General features: G+C 46.8%; 1 protein-coding gene across 2 annotated transcripts in view; it reads right to left on the bottom strand.

Moving 5' to 3' along the window:
• LOC118394159 (protein mono-ADP-ribosyltransferase PARP6) overlaps positions 1–22,356 on the bottom strand; it is a 56,329-nt gene that overhangs the window by 18,656 nt on the left and 15,317 nt on the right. The gene's annotated exons all lie outside the window — the stretch shown is intronic.

Below are 22,356 nucleotides of genomic sequence, written 5' to 3'. Positions count from 1 at the left end.
AGAGACAGAGATGACATGTATCTGAAGGACAGTGTGAGAGAGAGAGAGACAGAGATGACATGTATCTGAAGGACAGCGTGAGAGAGAGAGAGACAGAGATGACATGTATCTGAAGGACAGCGTGAGAGAGAGAGAGACAGAGATGACATGTATCTCAGAGAGAAGAGACAGAGATGACATGTATCTGAAGGAGAGAGAGAGACAGAGATGAGATGTGTATCTGAAGGACAGTGTGAGAGAGAGAGAGACAGAGATGACATGTATCTGAAGGACAGCGTGAGAGAGAGAGAGACAGAGATGACATGTATCTGAAGGACAGTGTCAGAGAGAGAGAAGGACAGAGATGACATGTATCTGAAGGACAGTGAGAGAGAGACAGAGATGACATGTATCTGAAGGACAGTGTCAGAGAGAGAGAGACAGAGATGACATGTATCTGAAGGACAGTGAGAGAGAGAGAGACAGAGATGACATGTATCTGAAGGACAGCGTGAGAGAGAGAGACAGAGATGACATGTATCTGAAGGACAGTGTGAGAGAGAGAGAGATGACATGTATCTGAAGGACAGTCAGAGAGAGAGAGACAGAGATGACATGTATCTGAAGGACAGTGTCAGAGAGAGAGAGACAGAGATGACATGTATCTGAAGGACAGTGAGAGAGAGAGAGAGACAGAGATGACATGTATCTGAAGGACAGTGTCAGAGAGAGAGAGACAGAGATGACATGTATCTGAAGGACAGTGTCAGAGAGAGAGAGACAGAGATGACATGTATCTGAAGGACAGCGTGAGAGAGAGAGAGACAGAGATGACATGTATCTGAAGGACAGTGTCAGAGAGAGAGAGACAGAGATGACATGTATCTGAAGGACAGTGTCAGAGAGAGAGAGACAGAGATGACATGTATCTGAAGGACAGTGTCAGAGAGAGAGAGACAGAGATGACATGTATCTGAAGGACAGAGATGACATGTATCTGAAGGACAGAGAGAGAGAGAGAGACAGAGATGACATGTATCTGAAGGACAGTGTCAGAGAGAGAGAGACAGAGATGACATGTATCTGAAGGACAGTGTGAGAGAGAGAGAGAGAGAGACAGAGATGACATGTATCTGAAGGACAGTGTCAGAGAGAGAGAGAGAGAGAGACAGAGATGACATGTATCTGAAGGACAGTGAGAGAGAGAGACAGAGATGACATGTATCTGAAGGACAGTGTCAGAGAGAGAGACAGAGATGACATGTATCTGAAGGACAGTGTCAGAGAGAGAGAGACAGAGATGACATGTATCTGAAGGACAGTGTCAGAGAGAGAGAGAGAGACAGAGATGACATGTATCTGAAGGACAGTGTGAAGAGACAGAGAGAGAGAGAGAGACAGAGATGACATGTATCTGAAGGAAGACAGAGATGACAGATCTGAAGAGAGAGAGAGAGAGACAGAGATGACATGTATCTGAAGGACAGTGTCAGAGAGAGAGAGAGAGACAGAGATGACATGTATCTGAAGGACAGTGTGAGAGAGAGAGAGAGAGAGAGAGACAGAGATGACATGTATCTGAAGGACAGCGTCAGAGAGAGAGAGACAGAGATGACATGTATCTGAAGGACAGAGAGAGAGAGAGACAGAGATGACATGTATCTGAAGGACAGTGTGAGAGAGAGAGAGACAGAGATGACATGTATCTGAAGGACAGCGTGAGAGAGAGAGAGACAGAGATGACATGTATCTGAAGAGACAGAGATGACATGTATCTGAAGGACAGTGAGAGAGAGAGAGAGAGAGACAGAGATGACATGTATCTGAAGGACAGCGTGAGAGAGAGAGAGACAGAGATGACATGTATCTGAAGGACAGCGTGAGAGAGAGAGAGACAGAGATGACATGTATCTGAAGGACAGCGTGAGAGAGAGAGAGACAGAGATGACATGTATCTGAAGGACAGCGTGAGAGAGAGAGAGACAGAGATGACATGTATCTGAAGGACAGCGTGACATGACATGTATCTGAAGGACAGCGAGAGAGAGAGAGACAGAGATGACATGTATCTGAAGGACATGTGAGAGAGAGAGACAGAGAGACAGAGATGACATGTATCTGAAGGACAGCATGAGAGAGAGAGACAGAGATGACATGTATCTGAAGGACAGCGTGAGAGAGAGAGAGAGAGACAGAGATGACATGTATCTGAAGGACAGCGTGAGAGAGAGACAGAGATGATATGTATCTGAAGGACAGAGAGAGAGAGAGAGAGAGACAGAGATGACATGTATCTGAAGGACAGCGTGAGAGAGAGAGAGAGAGACAGAGATGACATGTATCTGGAAGGACAGCGTGAGAGAGAGAGAGAGACAGAGAGACAGAGATGACATGTATCTGAAGGACAGCGTGAGAGAGAGACAGAGATGAGTAGACAGAGAGAGAGAGAGAGATGACATGATCTCAAGGACAGAGAGAGAGACAGAGACAGAGATGACATGTATCTGAAGGACAGCGTGAGAGAGAGACAGAGATGACATGTATCCTGAAGGACAGTGTCAGAGAGAGAGAGACAGAGATGACATGTATCTGAAGGACAGCGAGAGAGAGAGAGAGAGAGACAGAGATGACATGTATCTGAAGGACAGCGTGAGAGAGAGAGACAGAGATGACATGTATCTGAAGGACGAGAGAGAGAGAGACAGAGATGACAGAGAGAGAGAGAGAGACAGAGATGACATGTATCTGAAGGACAGTGTGAGAGAGAGAGAGACAGAGATGACATGTATCTGAAGGAGTGAGAGAGAGAGAGAGACAGAGATGACATGTATCTGAAGGACAGCGTGAGAGAGAGAGAGACAGAGATGACATGTATCTGAAGGACAGCGTCAGAGAGAGAGAGACAGAGATGACATGTATCTGAAGGACAGAGAGAGAGAGAGAGAGAGAGAGAGAGAGAGAGACAGAGATGACATGTATCTGAAGGACAGCGTGAGAGAGAGACAGAGATGACAGATACCTGAAGGAGAGAGAGAGACAGAGATGACATGTATCTGAAGGACAGTGTGAGAGAGAGAGAGAGAGACAGAGATGACATGTATCTGAAGGACAGCGTGAGAGAGAGAGACAGAGATGACATGTGTATCTGAAGGACAGAGAGAGAGAGACAGAGATGACATGTATCTGAAGGACAGTGAGAGAGAGAGAGACAGAGATGACATGTATCTGAAGGACAGTGTCAGAGAGAGAGAGAGAGACAGAGATGACATGTATCTGAAGGACAGCGTGAGAGAGAGAGACAGAGATGACATGTATCTGAAGGACAGCGTGAGAGAGAGAGAGACAGAGATGACATGTATCTGAAGGACAGCGTGAGAGAGAGAGAGAGACAGAGATGACAGAGAGAGAGAGAGAGAGAGACAGTGTGAGAGAGAGAGAGAGAGAGAGAGACAGAGATGACATGTATCTGAAGGACAGCGTGAGAGAGAGAGAGACAGAGATGACATGTATCTGAAGGACAGCGTGAGAGAGAGAGAGACAGAGATGACATGTATCTGAAGGACAGCGTGAGAGAGAGAGAGAGAGACAGAGAGCTTGAGAGAGAGAGACAGAGATGACATGTATCTGAAGGACAGTGAGAGAGAGAGACAGAGATGACATGTGTATCTGAAGGACAGCTGAGAGAGAGAGACAGAGATGACATGTATCTGATGACAGGACAGAGTGAGAGAGAGAGACAGAGATGACATGTATCTGAAGGACAGTGTGAGAGAGAGAGACAGAGATGACATGTCTAGAAGAGAGAGACAGAGATGACATGTATCTGAAGGACAGCGTGAGAGAGAGAGAGACAGAGATGACATGTATCTGAAGGACAGTGAGAGAGAGACAGAGATGACATGTCTATCTGAAGGACAGCGTGAGAGAGAGAGACAGAGATGACATGTATCTGAAGGACAGTGTGAGAGAGAGAGACAGAGATGACATGAGAGAGAGAGAGAGACAGAGATGATGTGTATCTGAAGGACAGCGTGAGAGAGAGACAGAGATGACATGTATCTGAAGGACAGCTTGAGAGAGAGAGAGACAGAGATGACATGTATCTGAAGGACAGCGTGAGAGAGAGAGAGACAGAGATGACATGTATCTGAAGGACAGCGTGAGAGAGAGAGAGAGACAGAGATGACATGTATCTGAAGGACAGCCAGAGAAGAGAGTGATCTGAAGGACAGCGTGAGAGACAGAGATGACATGTATCTGAAGGACAGTGTGAGACAGAGATGACAGAGAGAGAGACAGAGATGACATGTATCTGAAGGACAGCAGAGAGAGACAGAGATGACATGTATCTGAAGGACAGCGTAGAGAGAGAGACAGACATGTAGAGAGAGACAGGGAGACAGAGATGACATGTATCTAGCTGACAGCTGTCAGAGAGAGAGAGAGAGACAGAGATGACATGTATCTGAAGGACAGTGTGAGAGAGAGAGAGACAGAGATGACATGTATCTGAAGGACAGTGTGAGAGAGATGAGAGAAGGACAGCGTGAGAGAGAGAGACAGAGATGACATGTATCTGAAGGACAGTGTGAGAGAGAGAGAGACAGAGATGACATGTATCTGAAGGACAGCGTGAGAGAGAGAGAGACAGAGATTACATGTATCTCTGAGAGATGACAGACAGTGAGAGAGAGAGACAGAGATTACATGTATCTGAAGGACAGTGTCAGAGAGAGAGAGACAGAGATGACATGTATCTGAAGGACAGTGTGAGAGAGAGAGAGACAGAGATGACATGTCTATCTGAAGGACAGCGTGAGAGAGAGAGAGACAGAGATGACATGTATCTGAAGGAGAGAGAGAGAGACAGAGATGACATGTATCTGAAGGACAGCTTGAGAGAGAGAGAGACAGAGATGACATGTGTATCTGAAGGACAGCGTGAGAGAGAGAGAGACAGAGAGAGAGAGAGACAGAGATGACATGTATCTGAAGGACAGCGTGAGAGAGAGAGAGACAGAGATGACATGTATCTGAAGGACAGCGTGAGAGAGAGAGACAGAGATGAAATGTATCTGAAGGACAGCGAGAGAGAGAGACAGAGATGACATGTATCTGAAGGACAGTGTGAGAGAGAGAGAGACAGAGATGACATGTGTATCTGAAGGGCAGCGTGAGAGAGAGAGAGACAGAGATGACATGTATCTGAAGGACAGCGTGAGAGAGAGAGACAGAGATGACATGTATCTGAAGGACAGCGTGAGAGAGAGACAGAGATGACATGTATCTGAAGGACAGCGTGAGAGAGAGACAGAGATGACATGTATCTGAAGGACAGCGTGAGAGAGAGACAGAGATGACATGTATCTGAAGGACAGCTTGAGAGAGAGAGAGACAGAGATGACATGTGTATCTGAAGGACAGCTTGAGAGAGAGACAGAGATGACATGTATCTGAAGGACAGCTTGAGAGAGAGATGATGATCTGAAGGACAGAGATGACATGTATCTGAAGGACAGCGTGAGAGAGAGAGACAGAGATGACATGTATCTGAAGGACAGCGTGAGAGACAGAGAGATCTGAAGGAGAGAGACAGAGATGACATGTATCTGAAGGACAGCATGAGAGAGAGAGAGACAGAGATGACATGTATCTGAAGGACAGCGTGAGAGATGAGAGAGAGAGACAGAGATGACATGTATCTGAAGGACAGCGTGAGAGAGAGACAGAGATGACATGTATCTGAAGGACAGCGTGAGAGAGAGAGAGACAGAGATGACATGTATCTGAAGGACAGTGAGAGAGAGAGAGAGACAGAGATGACATGTATCTGAAGGACAGCGTGAGAGAGAGAGACAGAGATGACATGTATCTGAAGGACAGCAGAGAGAGAGACAGAGATGACATGTATCTGAAGGACAGTGTGAGAGAGAGACAGAGATTACATGTCTATCTGAAGGACAAGCGTGAGAGAGAGAGACAGAGATGACATGTATCTGAAGGACAGAGAGAGAGAGAGACAGAGATGAGAGAAGACAGAGAGAGACAGAGATGTGTATCTGAAGGACAGCGTGAGAGAGAGAGAGATGTATCTGAAGGACAGCTTGAGAGAGAGAGACAGAGATGACATGTGTATCTGAAGGACAGCGTGAGAGAGAGAGAGAGAGAGAGAGATGACATGTATCTGAGAGACAGAGAGACATGTATCTGAAGGAGAGAGAGAGACAGATGACATGTATCTGAAGGACAGCGTGAGAGAGAGAGACAGAGATGACATGTATCTGAAGGACAGTGTGAGAGAGAGAGAGACAGAGATGACATGTATCTGAAGGACAGCGTGAGAGAGAGACAGAGATGACAGTATCTGACTGAAGGACAGCATGATATCTGAGGACAGCGAGAGAGAGACAGAGATGACATGTATCTGAAGGACAGCGTGAGAGAGAGACAGAGATGACATGTATCTGAAGGACAGAGATGAGAGATGACATGTATCTGAAGGACAGCTTGAGAGAGAGAGAGAGACAGAGATGACATGTGTATCTGAAGGACAACAGAGAGAGAGACAGAATGACATGTATCTGAGGACAGAGAGAGAGAGAGAGACAGAGATGACATGTGTATCTGAAGGACAGCGTGAGAGAGAGAGAGACAGAGATGACATGTATCTGAAGGACAGCGTGAGAGAGAGAGACAGAGATGACATGTATCTGAAGGACAGCGTGAGAGAGAGAGACAGAGATGACATGTATCTGAAGGACAGCGTGAGAGAGAGAGACAGAGATGACATGTATCTGAAGGACAGCGTGAGAGAGAGAGAGACAGAGATGACATGTATCTGAAGGACAGCGTGAGAGAGAGAGAGACAGAGATGACATGTATCTGAAGGACAGCGTGAGAGAGAGAGACAGAGATGACATGTATCTGAAGGACAGCGTGAGAGAGAGAGAGACAGAGATGACATGTATCTGAAGGACAGCGTGAGAGAGAGACAGAGATGACATGTATCTGAAGGACAGCGTGAGAGAGAGAGAGACAGAGATGACATGTATCTGAAGGACAGTGAGAGAGAGACAGAGAGATGACATGTATCTGAAGGACAGCGTGAGAGAGAGACAGAGATGACATGTATCTGAAGGACAGCGTGAGAGAGAGAGAGACAGATGACATGTGTATCTGAAGGGCAGTGTGAGAGAGAGAGACAGAGATGACATGTATCTGAAGGACAGCGTGAGAGAGAGAGACAGAGATGACATGTATCTGAAGGACAGCGAGAGAGAGAGACAGAGATGACATGTATCTGAAGGACAGCGTGAGAGAGACACAGAGATGACATGTATCTGAAGGACAGCGTGAGAGAGAGACAGAGATGACATGTATCTGAAGGACAGCTTGAGAGAGAGAGACAGAGATGACATGTGTATCTGAAGGACAGCGTGAGAGAGAGACAGAGAGACATGTATCTGAAGGACATGACAGAGATGACATGTATCTGAAGGACAGCGTGAGAGAGAGAGAGACAGAGATGACATGTATCTGAAGGACAGTGTGAGAGAGAGAGAGACAGAGATGACATGTATCTGAAGGACAGCGTGAGAGAGAGACAGAGATGACATGTATCTGAAGGACAGCGTCAGAGAAGAGACAGAGATGACACGTATCTGAAGGACAGGAGAGAAGAGAGAAGACAGGAGATGACATGTATCTGAGGAGAGAGAGGGAGACAGAGATGACATGTGTATCTGAAGGACAGCGTGAGAGAGAGAGAGACAGAGATGACATGTATCTGTAGCGTGAAGAGAAGACAGACATGTATCTGAAGGACAGAGAGAGAGAGACAGAGATGACATGTATCTGAAGGACAGTGAGAGAGAGACAGAGATGACAGTATCTGAAGGACAGCTTGAGAGAGAGAGACAGAGATGACATGTATCTGAAGGACAGCGTGAGAGAGACAGAGACAGAGATGACATGTATCTGAAGGACAGTGTCAGAGAGAGAGAGACAGAGATGACATGTATCTGAAGGACAGCGTGAGAGAGAGAGAGACAGAGATGACATGTATCTGAAGGACAGCGTGAGAGAGAGAGACAGAGATGACATGTATCTGAAGGACAGCGTGAAGGACAGAGATGACACGTATCCTGAAGGACAAGAGAGAGAGAGAGACAGAGATGACATGTATCTGAAGGACAGCGTGAGAGAGAGAGAGAGACAGAGATGACAGATCTGAAGGACAGTGAAGAAGACAGAATGACATGTATCTGAAGGACAGAGAGAGAGAGACAGAGATGACATGTATCTGAAGGACAGAGAGTGAGAGAGACAGAGATGACATGTATCTGAAGGACAGCGTGAGAGAGAGAGAGACAGAGATGACATGTATCTGAAGGACAGCGTGAGAGAGAGAGAGACAGAGATGACATGTATCTGAAGGACAGCTTGCGAGAGAGAGAGACAGAGATGACATGTATCTCTGAGAGAGACAGAGATGACATGTATCTGAAGGACAGCGTGAGAGAGAGAGAGAGACAGAGATGACATGTATCTGAAGGACAGCGTGAAGAGACAGAGATGACATGTATCTCAAGGACAGCGTGAGAGAGAGAGACAGAGATGACATGTATCTGAAGGACAGCGTGAGAGACAGAGATGATGTATCTGAAGACAGCTTGAGAGAAGAGAGACAGAGATGACATGTGTATCTGAAGGACAGCTTGAGAGAGACAGAGATGACATGTACAGAGATGAGAATGACATGTATCTGAAGGACAGCGTGAGAGAGAGAGACAGAGATGACATGTATCTGAAGGAGCAGACAGAGATGACATGTATCTGAGGACAGAGAGAGAGAGACAGAGATGACATGTATCTGAAGGACAGCGTGAGAGAGAGAGACAGAGATGACATGTATCTGAAGGACAGTGTGAGAGAGAGAGAGACAGAGATGACATGTCTATCTGAAGGACAGCGTGAGAGAGAGAGAGACAGAGATGACATGTGTATCTGAAGGACAGCGTGAGAGAGAGAGAGAGATAGAGACAGAGATGACATGTATCTGAAGGACAGTGTGAGAGAGAGAGACAGAGATTACATGTCTATCTGAAGGACAGCGTGAGAGAGAGAGAGACAGAGATGACATGTGTATCTGAAGGACAGCGTGAGAGAGAGAGAGACAGAGATGACATGTCTATCTGAAGGACAGCGTGAGAGAGAGAGAGACAGAGATGACATGTGTATCTGAAGGACAGCGTGAGAGAGACAGAATGACATGTATCTGAAGGACAGAGAGAGAGACAGAGATGACATGTATCTGAAGGACAGCGTGAGAGAGAGAGAGAGAGAGAGAGAGACAGAGATGACATGTATCTGAAAAGGACAAGCGTGAGAGAGAGAGAGAGATGACAGTATCTGAAGGACAAGCGTGAGAGAGAGACAGAGATGACATGTGTATCTGAAGGACAGCGTGAGAGAGACAGAGATGACATGTATCTGAAGGACAGTGTGAGAGAGAGAGAGACAGAGAGACATGTGTATCTGAAGGGCAGCGTGAGAGAGAGACAGAGATGACATGTATCTGAAGGACAGAGAGAGAGAGACAGAGATGACATGTAGAAGGACAGCGTGAGAGAGAGACAGAGATGACATGTATCTGAAGGACAGCGTGAGAGAGAGACAGAGATGACATGTATCTGAAGGACAGCGTGAGAGAGAGACAGAGATGACATGTATCTGAAGGACAGCAGAGAGAGACAGAGATGACATATAGAGGACAACAGAGAGAGAGACAGAGATGACATGTATCTGAAGGACAGCTTGAGAGAGAGAGAGACAGAGATGACATGTATCTGAAGGACAGCGTGAGAGAGAGAGAGACAGAGATGACATGTGTATCTGAAGGACAGCGTGAAGAGAGACAGAGATGACATGAGAGACAGCGTGAGAGAGAGAGACAGAGATGACATGTATCTGAAGGACAGCGTGAGAGAGAGAGACAGAGATGAGAGGAGCGAGAGAGACAGAGATGACATGTATCTGAAGGACAGCTTGAGAGAGAGAGAGACAGAGATGACATGTATCTGAAGGACAGCGAGAGAGAGAGAGACAGAGATGACATGTGTATCTGAAGGACAGCGTGAGAGAGAGAGAGACAGAGATGACATGTATCTGAAGGACAGCGTGAGAGAGAGAGAGACAGAGATGACATGTATCTGAAGGACAGCGTGAGAGAGAGAGAGACAGAGATGACATGTATCTGAAGGACAGCGTGAGAGAGAGAGAGAGAGATGACATATCTGAAGGACAGAGAGAGAGACAGAGATGACATGTATCTGAAGGACAGCGTGAGAGAGAGAAGACAGAGATGACATGTATCTGAAGGACAGCGCAAGAGAGAGAGAGAGACAGAGATGACATGTATCTGAAGGACAGCGTGAGAGAGAGAGAGACAGAGATGACATGTATCTGAAGGACAGCGTGAGAGAGAGACAGAGATGACATGTATCTGAAGGACAGCGTGAGAGAGACAGAGATGACATGTATCTGAAGGACAGCGTGAGAGAGAGACAGAGATGACATGTATCTCAAGAGATGACATGTATCTGAAGGACAGCGGAGAGAGAGAGACAGAGATGACATGTATCTGAAGGACAGCGTTAGAGAGAGAGAGACAGAGATGACATGTATCTGAAGGACAGCAGAGAGAGAGAGACAGAGATGACATGTATCTGAAGGACAGCGTGAGAGAGAGAGAGACAGAGATGACATGTATCTGAAGGACAGCGTGAGAGAGAGAGACAGAGATGACATGTATCTGAAGGACAGTGTGAGAGAGAGAGACAGAGATGACATGTATCTGAAGGACAGCGTGACAGAGAGAGAGACAGAGATGACATGTATCTGAAGGACAGCGTGAGAGAGAGACAGAGATGACATGTATCTGAAGGACAGTGAGAGAGAGAGAGACAGAGATGACATGTGTATCTGAAGGACAGCGTGAGAGAGAGAGAGACAGAGATGACAGTATCTGAAGGACAGAGAGAGAGAGAGACAGAGATGACATGTATCTGAAGGACAGCGTGAGAGAGAGAGAGAGACAGAGATGACATGTATCTGAAGGACAGACAGAGATGACATGTAGAGGACAGTGTGAGAGAGAGAGAGACAGAGATGACATGTATCTGAAGGACAGCGTGAGAGAGAGAGAGAAGAGATGACATGTGTATCTGAAGGACAGCGTGAGAGAGAGAGAGACAGAGATGACATGTGTATCTGAAGGACAGCGTGAGAGAGAGAGAGACAGAGATGATATGTATCTGAAGGACAGCGTGAGAGAGAGAGAGAGACAGAGATGACATATATCTGAAGGACAGCGTGAGAGAGAGAGACAGAGATGACATGTATCTGAAGGACAGCGTGAGAGAGAGAGAGAGAGAGACAGAGATGACATGTATCTGAAGGACAGCATGAGAGAGAGAGACAGAGATGACATGTATCTCAAGGACAGCGTGAGAGAGAGAGACAGAGATGACGTGTATCTGAAGGACAGCGTGAGAGAGAGACACAGAGATGACATGTATCTGAAGGACAGCGTGAGAGAGAGAGAGACAGAGATGATATGTATCTGAAGGACAGCGTGAGAGAGAGAGAGACAGAGATGACATGTATCTGAAGGACAGAGAGAGAGAGAGAGACAGAGATGACAGTATCTGAAGGACAGCGTGAGAGAGAGAGAGACAGAGATTGACATGTATCTGAAGGACAGTGAGAGAGAGAGACAGAGATGACATGTATCTGAAGGACAGCGTGAGAGAGAGAGACAGAGATGACAGTGAAGGACATGAGAGAGAGAGACAGAGATGACATGTGTATCTGAAGGAAGCGTGAGAGAGAGAGAGACAGAGATGACATGTATCTGAAGGACAGCGTGAGAGAGAGAGAGACAGAGATGACATGTATCTGAAGGACAGCGTGAGAGAGAGAGAGACAGAGATGACATGTATCTGAAGGACAGCGTGAGAGAGAGAGAGAGAGAGATGACATGACGTGTATCTGAAGGACAGCGTGAGAGAGAGAGAGACAGAGATGACATGTATCTGAAGGACAGTGTGAGAGAGAGAGAGACAGAGATGACATGTATCTGAAGGACAGCGTGAGAGAGAGAGACAGAGATGACATGTATCTGAAGGACAGCGTTGAGAGAGAGAGACAGAGATGACATGTATCTGAAGGACAGCGTGAGAGAGAGAGAGACAGAGATGACAGAGAGGACAGCGTGAGAGAGAGAAGAGACAGAGATGACATGTATCTGAAGGACAGAGAGAGAGAGACAGAGATGACATGTATCTGAAGGACAGCGTGAGAGAGAGAGAGACAGAGATGACATGTATCTGAAGGACAGCGTGAGAGAGAGAGAGAGAGAGAGACAGAGATGACATGTATCTGAAGGACAGCGAGAGAGAGAGAGACAGAGATGACATGTATCTGAAGGACAGCGTGAGAGAGAGAGACAGAGATGACATGTATCTGAAGGACAGCTTGAGAGAGAGAGAGACAGAGATGACATGTGTATCTGAAGGACAGCGTGAGAGAGATGACAGAGAGAGACAGAGATGACATGTATCTGAAGGACAAGCCAGAGAGAGAGAGACAGAGATGACATGTATCTGAAGGACAGTGAGAGAGAGAGAGAGACAGAGATGACATGTATCTGAAGGACAGCGTGAGAGAGAGAGAGACAGAGATGACATGTATCTGAGAGAGACAGAGATGACATGTATCTGAAGGACAGCGTGAGAGAGAGACAGAGATGACATGTATCTGAAGGACAGTGTCAGAGGACAGCGTGAGAGAGACAGAGATGACATGTATCTGAAGGACAGTGAGAGAGAGAGAGACAGAGATGACATGTATCTGAAGGACAGAGAGAGAGAGACAGAGATGACATGTATCTGAAGGACAGCGTGAGAGAGAGAGAGACAGAGATGACATGTATCTGAAGGACAGTGAGAGAGAGAGAGACAGAGATGACATGTATCTGAAGGACAGCGTGAGAGAGAGAGACAGAGATGACATGTATCTGAAGGACAGCGTGAGAGAGAGAGAGAGACAGAGATGACATGTATCTGAAGGACAGAGAGAGAGAGAGAGACAGAGATGACATGTATCTGAAGGACAGCGTGAGAGAGAGAGAGACAGAGATGACATGTATCTGAAGGACAGTGTGAGAGAGAGAGACAGAGATGACATGTGTATCTGAAGGACAGCGTGAGAGAGAGACAGAGATGACATGTATCTGAAGGACAGTGTGAGAGAGAGAGAGACAGAGATGACATGTGTATCTGAAGGACAGTGAGAGAGAGAGAGAGACAGAGATGACATGTATCTGAAGGACAGACAGAGATGACATGTATCTGAGGAGAGAGAGAGAGACAGAGATGACATGTATCTGAAGGACAGTGTGAGAGAGAGAGAGAGAGAGACAGAGATGACATGTATCTGAAGGACAGCGTGAGAGAGACAGAGATGACAGAAGGACATGAGAGAGAGAGAGACAGAGATGACATGTATCTGAAGGACAGTGTGAGAGAGAGAGACAGAGATGACATGTATCTGAAGGACAGTGAGAGAGAGAGAGACAGAGATGACATGTATCTGAAGGACAGCGTGAGAGAGAGAGAGAGAGAGAGACAGAGATGACATGTATCTGAAGGACAGCGTGAGAGAGAGAGACAGAGATGACATGTATCTGAAGGACAGCGTGAGAGAGAGAGAGACAGAGATGACATGTATCTGAAGGACAGCGAGAGAGAGAGAGAGACAGAGATGACATGTGTATCTGAAGGACAGCGTGAGAGAGAGAGAGACAGAGATGACATGTATCTGAAGGACAGTGTGAGAGAGAGAGACAGAGATGACATGTATCTGAAGGACAGCGTGAGAGAGAGAGAGACAGAGATGACATGTGTATCTGAAGGACAGCGTGAGAGAGAGAGAGACAGAGATGACATGTATCTGAAGGACAGCGTGAGAGAGAGAGAGACAGAGATGACATGTGTATCTGAAGGACAGAGAGAGAGAGACAGAGATGACATGTATCTGAAGGACAGCGTGAGAGAGAGAGAGACAGAGATGACATGTGTATCTGAAGGACAGCGTGAGAGAGAGAGAGACAGAGATGACATGTATCTGAAGGACAGTGTGAGAGAGAGAGACAGAGATGACATGTATCTGAAGGACAGCGTGAGAGAGAGACAGAGATGACATGTATCTGAAGGACATGACATGATCGTGAGAGAGAGACAGAGATGACATGTATCTGAAGGACAGCGTGAGAGAGAGAGAGAGACAGAGATGACATGTATCTGAAGGACAGCGTGAGAGAGAGAGACAGAGATGACATGTGTATCTGAAGGACAGCGTCAGAGAGAGAGAGACAGAGATGACATGTATCTGAAGGACAGCGTGAGAGAGAGAGAGACAGAGATGACATGTATCTGAAGGACATCTGAGAGAGAGAGAGACAGAGATGACATGTATCTGAAGGACAGAGAGAGAGACAGAGATGACATGTATCTGAAGGACAGCGTGAGAGAGAGAGAGACAGAGATGACATGTATCTGAAGGACAGCGATGCAAAGAGAAGGACAGAGATACATGAGGACAGAGAGAGAGAGACAGAGATGACATGTATCTGAAGGACAGCGTGAGAGAGAGAGAGAGACAGAGATGACATGTATCTGAAGGACAGCGTGAGAGAGAGAGACAGAGATGACATGTGTATCTGAAGGACATGAGAGAGAGAGAGACAGAGATGACATGTATCTGAAGGACAGCTTGAGAGAGAGAGACAGAGATGACATGTGTATCTGAAGGACAGCGTGAGAGAGAGAGAGACAGAGATGACATGTATCTGAAGGACAGCGTGAGAGAGAGAGACAGAGATGACATGTATCTGAAGGACAGCGTGAGAGAGAGAGAGACAGAGATGACATGTATCTGAAGGACAGCGTGAGAGAGAGAGAGACAGAGATGACATGTATCTGAAGGACAGCGTGAGAGAGAGAGACAGAGATGACATGTATCTGAAGGACAGCGTGAGAGAGAGAGAGACAGAGATGACATGTATCTGAAGGACAGCGTGAGAGAGAGAGAGACAGAGATGACATGTATCTGAAGGACAGCGTGAGAGAGAGACAGAGATGACATGTATCTGAAGGACAGCGTGAGAGAGAGACAGAGATGACATGTATCTGAAGGACAGCGTGAGAGAGAGACAGAGATGACATGTATCTGAAGGACAGCTTGAGAGAGAGAGAGACAGAGATGACATGTGTATCTGAAGGACAGCTTGAGAGAGAGACAGAGATGACATGTATCTGAAGGACAGCTTGAGAGAGAGAGAGACAGAGATGACATGTGTATCTGAAGGACAGCGTGAGAGAGAGAGAGACAGAGATGACATGTATCTGAAGGACAGCGTGAGAGAGAGAGACAGAGATGACATGTATCTGAAGGACAGCGTGAGAGAGAGAGAGACAGAGATGACATGTATCTGAAGGACAGCGTGAGAGAGAGAGAGACAGAGATGACATGTATCTGAAGGACAGCGTGAGAGAGAGACAGAGATGACACGTATCTGAAGGACAGCTTGAGAGAGAGAGAGAGAGACAGAGATGACATGTGTATCTGAAGGACAGCGTGAGAGAGAGAGAGACAGAGATGACATGTATCTGAAGGACAGCGTGAGAGAGAGAGACAGAGATGACATGTATCTGAAGGACAGCGTGAGAGAGAGAGAGACAGAGATGACATGTATCTGAAGGACAGCGTGAGAGAGAGAGAGACAGAGATGACATGTATCTGAAGGACAGCGAGAGAGAGAGACAGAGATGACATGTATCTGAAGGACAGCGTGAGAGAGAGAGAGACAGAGATGACATGTATCTGAAGGACAGCTTGAGAGAGAGAGAGAGACAGAGATGACATGTATCTGAAGGACAGCGTGAGAGAGAGAGAGAGACAGAGATGACATGTATCTGAAGGACAGCGTGAGAGAGAGAGAGACAGAGATGACATGTATCTGAAGGACAGCGTGAGAGAGAGAGAGACAGAGATGACATGTATCTGAAGGACAGCGTGAGAGAGAGAGAGACAGAGATGACATGTATCTGAAGGACAGCGTGAGAGAGAGAGAGACAGAGATGACATGTATCTGAAGGACAGCGTGAGAGAGAGAGACAGAGATGACATGTATCTGAAGGACAGCGTGAGAGAGAGAGAGACAGAGATGACATGTATCTGAAGGACAGCGTGAGAGAGAGAGACAGAGATGACATGTATCTGAAGGACAGCGTGAGAGAGAGAGAGAGAGACAGAGATGACATGTATCTGAAGGACAGCGTGAGAGAGAGAGAGACAGAGATGACATGTATCTGAAGGACAGCGTGAGAGAGAGAGAGACAGAGATGACATGTATCTGAAGGACAGCGTGAGAGAGAGAGAGAGAGAGAGACAGAGATGACATGTATCTGAAGGACAGCGTGAGAGAGAGAGAGACAGAGATGACATGTATCTGAAGGACAGTGTGAGAGAGAGAGAGACAGAGATGACATGTATCTGAAGGACAGCGTGAGAGAGAGAGAGAGACAGAGATGACATGTATCTGAAGGACAGCGTGAGAGAGAGAGAGACAGAGATGACATGTGTATCTGAAGGACAGCGTGAGAGAGAGAGACAGAGATGACATGTATCTGAGAGACAGAGATGACAGTATCTGAAGGAGAGAGAGAGAGACAGAGATGACATGTATCTGAAGGACAGCGTGAGAGAGAGACAGAGATGACATGTATCTGAAGGACAGCGTGAGAGAGAGAGAGACAGAGATGACATGTGTATCTGAAGGACAGCGTGAGAGAGAGAGAGACAGAGATGACATGTATCTGAAGGACAGCGTGAGAGAGAGAGAGACAGAGATGACATGTATCTGAAGGACAGCGTGAGAGAGAGACAGAGATGACATGTATCTGAAGGACAGCGTGAGAGAGAGAGAGACAGAGATGACATGTATCTGAAGGACAGTGTGAGAGAGAGAGAGACAGAGATGACATGTCTATCTGAAGGACAGCGTGAGAGAGAGAGAGACAGAGATGACATGTGTATCTGAAGGACAGCGTGAGAGAGAGAGAGAGATAGAGACAGAGATGACATGTATCTGAAGGACAGTGTGAGAGAGAGAGACAGAGATGACATGTGTCAGAAGGACACAGAGAGAGAGAGACAGAGATGACATGTATCTGAAGGACAGCGTGAGAGAGAGAGAGACAGAGATGACATGTCTATCTGAAGGACAGCGTGAGAGAGAGAGAGACAGAGATGACATGTGTATCTGAAGGACAGCGTGAGAGAGAGAGACAGAGATGACATGTATCTGAAGGACAGCTTGAGAGAGAGAGAGACAGAGATGACATGTGTATCTGAAGGACAGAGAGAGAGAGAGAGAGAGAGAGACAGAGATGACATGTATCTGAAGGACAGCGTGAGAGAGAGAGACAGAGATGACATGTATCTGAAGGACAGCGTGAGAGAGAGAGACAGAGATGACATGTATCTGAAGGACAGCGTGAGAGAGAGACAGAGATGACATGTATCTGAAGGACAGCGAGAGAGAGAGAGACAGAGATGACATGTGTATCTGAAGGGCAGCGTGAGAGAGAGAGAGACAGAGATGACATGTATCTGAAGGACAGCGTGAGAGAGAGAGAGACAGAGATGACATGTATCTGAAGGACAGCGTGAGAGAGAGAGAGACAGAGATGACATGTATCTGAAGGACAGCGTGAGAGAGAGAGAGACAGAGATGACATGTATCTGAAGGACAGCGTGAGAGAGAGAGAGACAGAGATGACATGTATCTGAAGGACAGCGTGAGAGAGAGAGAGACAGAGATGACATGTATCTGAAGGACAGCGTGAGAGAGAGACAGAGATGACATGTATCTGAAGGACAGCTTGAGAGAGAGAGAGACAGAGATGACATGTGTATCTGAAGGACAGCGAGAGAGAGAGAGACAGAGATGACATGTATCTGAAGGACAGCGTGAGAGAGAGAGAGACAGAGATGACATGTATCTGAAGGACAGCGTGAGAGAGAGAGAGACAGAGATGACATGTATCTGAAGGACAGCGTGAGAGAGAGAGAGACAGAGATGACATGTATCTGAAGGACAGCGTGAGAGAGAGAGACAGAGATGACATGTATCTGAAGGACAGCGAGAGAGAGAGAGACAGAGATGACATGTATCTGAAGGACAGCGTGAGAGAGAGAGAGACAGAGATGACATGTGTATCTGAAGGACAGCGTGAGAGAGAGAGACAGAGATGACATGTATCTGAAGGACAGCGTGAGAGAGAGAGAGAGACAGAGATGACATGTATCTGAAGGACAGCGTGAGAGAGAGAGAGACAGAGATGACATGTATCTGAAGGACAGCGAGAGAGAGAGACAGAGATGACATGTATCTGAAGGACAGCGTGAGAGAGAGAGACAGAGATGACATGTATCTGAAGGACAGTGTGAGAGAGAGAGAGACAGAGATGACATGTGTATCTGAAGGACAGCGTGAGAGAGAGAGAGACAGAGATGACATGTATCTGAAGGACAGCGTGAGAGAGAGAGAGAGACAGAGATGACATGTATCTGAAGGACAGCGTGAGAGAGAGAGACAGAGATGACATGTATCTGAAGGACAGCGTGAGAGAGAGAGAGACAGAGATGACATGTATCTGAAGGACAGCGTGAGAGAGAGACAGAGATGACATGTATCTGAAGGACAGCTTGAGAGAGAGAGAGAGACAGAGATGACATGTGTATCTGAAGGGCAGTGAGAGAGAGAGACATGTAGAGACAGAGATGACATGTGTATCTGAAGGACAGAGAGAGAGAGAGACAGAGATGACATGTATCTGAAGGACAGTGTGAGAGAGAGAGAGAGACAGAGATGACATGTATCTGAAGGACAGCAGAGAGAGAGAGAGACAGAGATGACATGTATCTGAAGGACAGCGTGAGAGAGAGACAGAGATGACATGTATCTGAAGGACAGCGTGAGAGAGAGAGAGACAGAGATGACATGTATCTGAAGGACAGTGTGAGAGAGAGAGAGAGACAGAGATGACATGTGTATCTGAAGGACAGCGTGAGAGAGAGAGACAGAGATGACATGTATCTGAAGGACAGCGTGAGAGAGAGAGAGACAGAGATGACATGTATCTGAAGGACAGTGTGAGAGAGAGAGACAGAGATGACATGTATCTGAAGGACAGTGTGAGAGAGAGAGACAGAGATGACATGTGTATCTGAAGGACAGAGAGAGAGAGAGACAGAGATGACATGTGTATCTGAAGGACAGTGAGAGAGAGAGAGAGACAGAGATGACATGTATCTGAAGGACAGCGTGAGAGAGAGAGACAGAGATGACATGTATCTGAAAGGACAGCGTGAGAGAGAGAGAGACAGAGATGACATGTATCTGAAGGACAGTGAGAGAGAGAGACAGAGATGACATGTATCTGAAGGACAGAGAGAGAGAGAGAGAGAGAGAGACAGAGATGACAGATCTGTATCTGAAGGACAGCGTGAGAGAGAGAGAGACAGAGATGACATGTATCTGAAGGACAGCGTGAGAGAGAGAGAGACAGAGATGACATGTATCTGAAGGACAGTGAGAGAGAGAGAGAGACAGAGAGGACATGTATCTGAAGGACAGCGTGAGAGAGAGAGAGACAGAGATGACATGTATCTGAAGGACAGCGTGAGAGAGAGAGAGACAGAGATGACATGTATCTGAAGGACAGCGTGAGAGAGAGAGACAGAGATGACATGTATCTGAAGGACAGCGTGAGAGAGAGAGAGACAGAGATGACATGTATCTGAAGGACAGCGTGAGAGAGAGAGAGACAGAGATGACATGTATCTGAAGGACAGTGTGAGAGAGAGAGAGACAGAGATGACATGTATCTGAAGGACAGCGTGAGAGAGAGACAGAGATGACATGTATCTGAAGGACAGTGTGAGAGAGAGAGACAGAGATGACATGAGAGAGAGAGAGACAGAGATGACATGTATCTGAAGGACAGCGTGAGAGAGAGAGAGACAGAGATGACATGTATCTGAAGGACAGCGTGAGAGAGAGAGAGACAGTGATGACATGTATCTGAAGGACAGTGTGAGAGAGAGAGAGACAGAGATGACATGTATCTGAAGGACAGTGTGAGAGAGAGAGAGACAGAGATGACATGTATCTGAAGGACAGCGTGAGAGAGAGACAGAGATGACATGTATCTGAAGGACAGCGTGAGAGAGAGAGACAGAGATGACATGTATCTGAAGGACAGCGTGAGAGAGAGAGAGACAGAGATGACATGTATCTGAAGGACAGTGTGAGAGAGAGAGAGAGAGACAGAGATGACATGTCTATCTGAAGGACAGCGTGAGAGAGAGAGAGACAGAGATGACATGTGTATCTGAAGGACAGCGTGAGAGAGAGAGAGAGAGAGAGACAGAGATGACATGTATCTGAAGGACAGTGTGAGAGAGAGAGAGACAGAGATTACATGTCTATCTGAAGGACAGCGTGAGAGAGAGAGAGACAGAGATGACATGTGTATCTGAAGGACAGCGTGAGAGAGAGAGAGACAGAGATGACATGTCTATCTGAAGGACAGCGTGAGAGAGAGAGAGACAGAGATGACATGTGTATCTGAAGGACAGCGTGAGAGAGAGACAGAGATGACATGTATCTGAAGGACAGCGTGAGAGAGAGAGAGACAGAGATGACATGTGTATCTGAAGGACAGCGTGAGAGAGAGAGAGAGAGAGAGAGAGACAGAGATGACATGTATCTGAAGGACAGCGTGAGAGAGAGAGACAGAGATGACATGTATCTGAAGGACAGCGTGAGAGAGAGAGAGACAGAGATGACATGTATCTGAAGGACAGCGAGAGAGAGAGAGACAGAGATGACATGTATCTGAAGGACAGCGTGAGAGAGAGAGACAGAGATGACATGTGTATCTGAAGGACAGCGTGAGAGAGAGAGAGACAGAGATGACATGTATCTGAAGGACAGCGTGAGAGAGAGACAGAGATGACATGTATCTGAAGGACAGCGTGAGAGAGAGAGAGACAGAGATGACATGTATCTGAAGGACAGCGTGAGAGAGAGACAGAGATGACATGTATCTGAAGGACAGCGTGAGAGAGAGACAGAGATGACATGTATCTGAAGGACAGCTTGAGAGAGAGAGAGACAGAGATGACATGTGTATCTGAAGGACAGCGTGAGAGAGAGACAGAGATGACATGTATCTGAAGGACAGCTTGAGAGAGAGAGAGACAGAGATGACATGTATCTGAAGGACAGCGTGAGAGAGAGAGAGACAGAGATGACATGTATCTGAAGGACAGCGTGAGAGAGAGAGACAGAGATGACATGTATCTGAAGGACAGCGTGAGAGAGAGAGAGACAGAGATGACATGTATCTGAAGGACAGCGTGAGAGAGAGAGACAGAGATGACATGTATCTGAAGGACAGCGTGAGAGAGAGAGACAGAGATGACATGTATCTGAAGGACAGAGAGAGAGAGAGAGAGACAGAGATGACATGTATCTGAAGGACAGCTTGAGAGAGAGAGAGACAGAGATGACATGTGTATCTGAAGGACAGCGTGAGAGAGAGAGAGAGACAGAGATGACATGTATCTGAAGGACAGCGAGAGAGAGAGAGACAGAGATGACATGTATCTGAAGGACAGCGAGAGAGAGAGAGACAGAGATGACATGTATCTGAAGGACAGCGTGAGAGAGAGAGAGACAGAGATGACATGTATCTGAAGGACAGCGTGAGAGAGAGACAGAGATGACATGTATCTGAAGGACAGTGTGAGAGAGAGAGAGACAGAGATGACATGTGTATCTGAAGGGCAGCGTGAGAGAGAGAGAGACAGAGATGACATGTATCTGAAGGACAGCGTGAGAGAGAGAGACAGAGATGACATGTATCTGAAGGACAGCGTGAGAGAGAGAGACAGAGATGACATGTATCTGAAGGACAGCGTGAGAGAGAGACAGAGATGACATGTATCTGAAGGACAGCGTGAGAGAGAGAGAGACAGAGATGACATGTATCTGAAGGACAGTGTGAGAGAGAGAGACAGAGATGACATGTGTATCTGAAGGACAGCGTGAGAGAGAGAGAGACAGAGATGACATGTATCTGAAGGACAGTGTGAGAGAGAGAGAGACAGAGATGACATGTATCTGAAGGACAGCTGTGAGAGAGAGAGAGACAGAGATGACATGTGTATCTGAAGGACAGC

This window comes from Oncorhynchus keta, chromosome 14, assembly GCF_023373465.1.
Source record: "Oncorhynchus keta strain PuntledgeMale-10-30-2019 chromosome 14, Oket_V2, whole genome shotgun sequence".
NCBI lineage: Eukaryota > Metazoa > Chordata > Actinopteri > Salmoniformes > Salmonidae > Oncorhynchus > Oncorhynchus keta.
The sequence above is the reverse complement of the archived record's forward strand: the minus strand, read 5'-3'. Positions and strand labels throughout refer to the sequence as shown.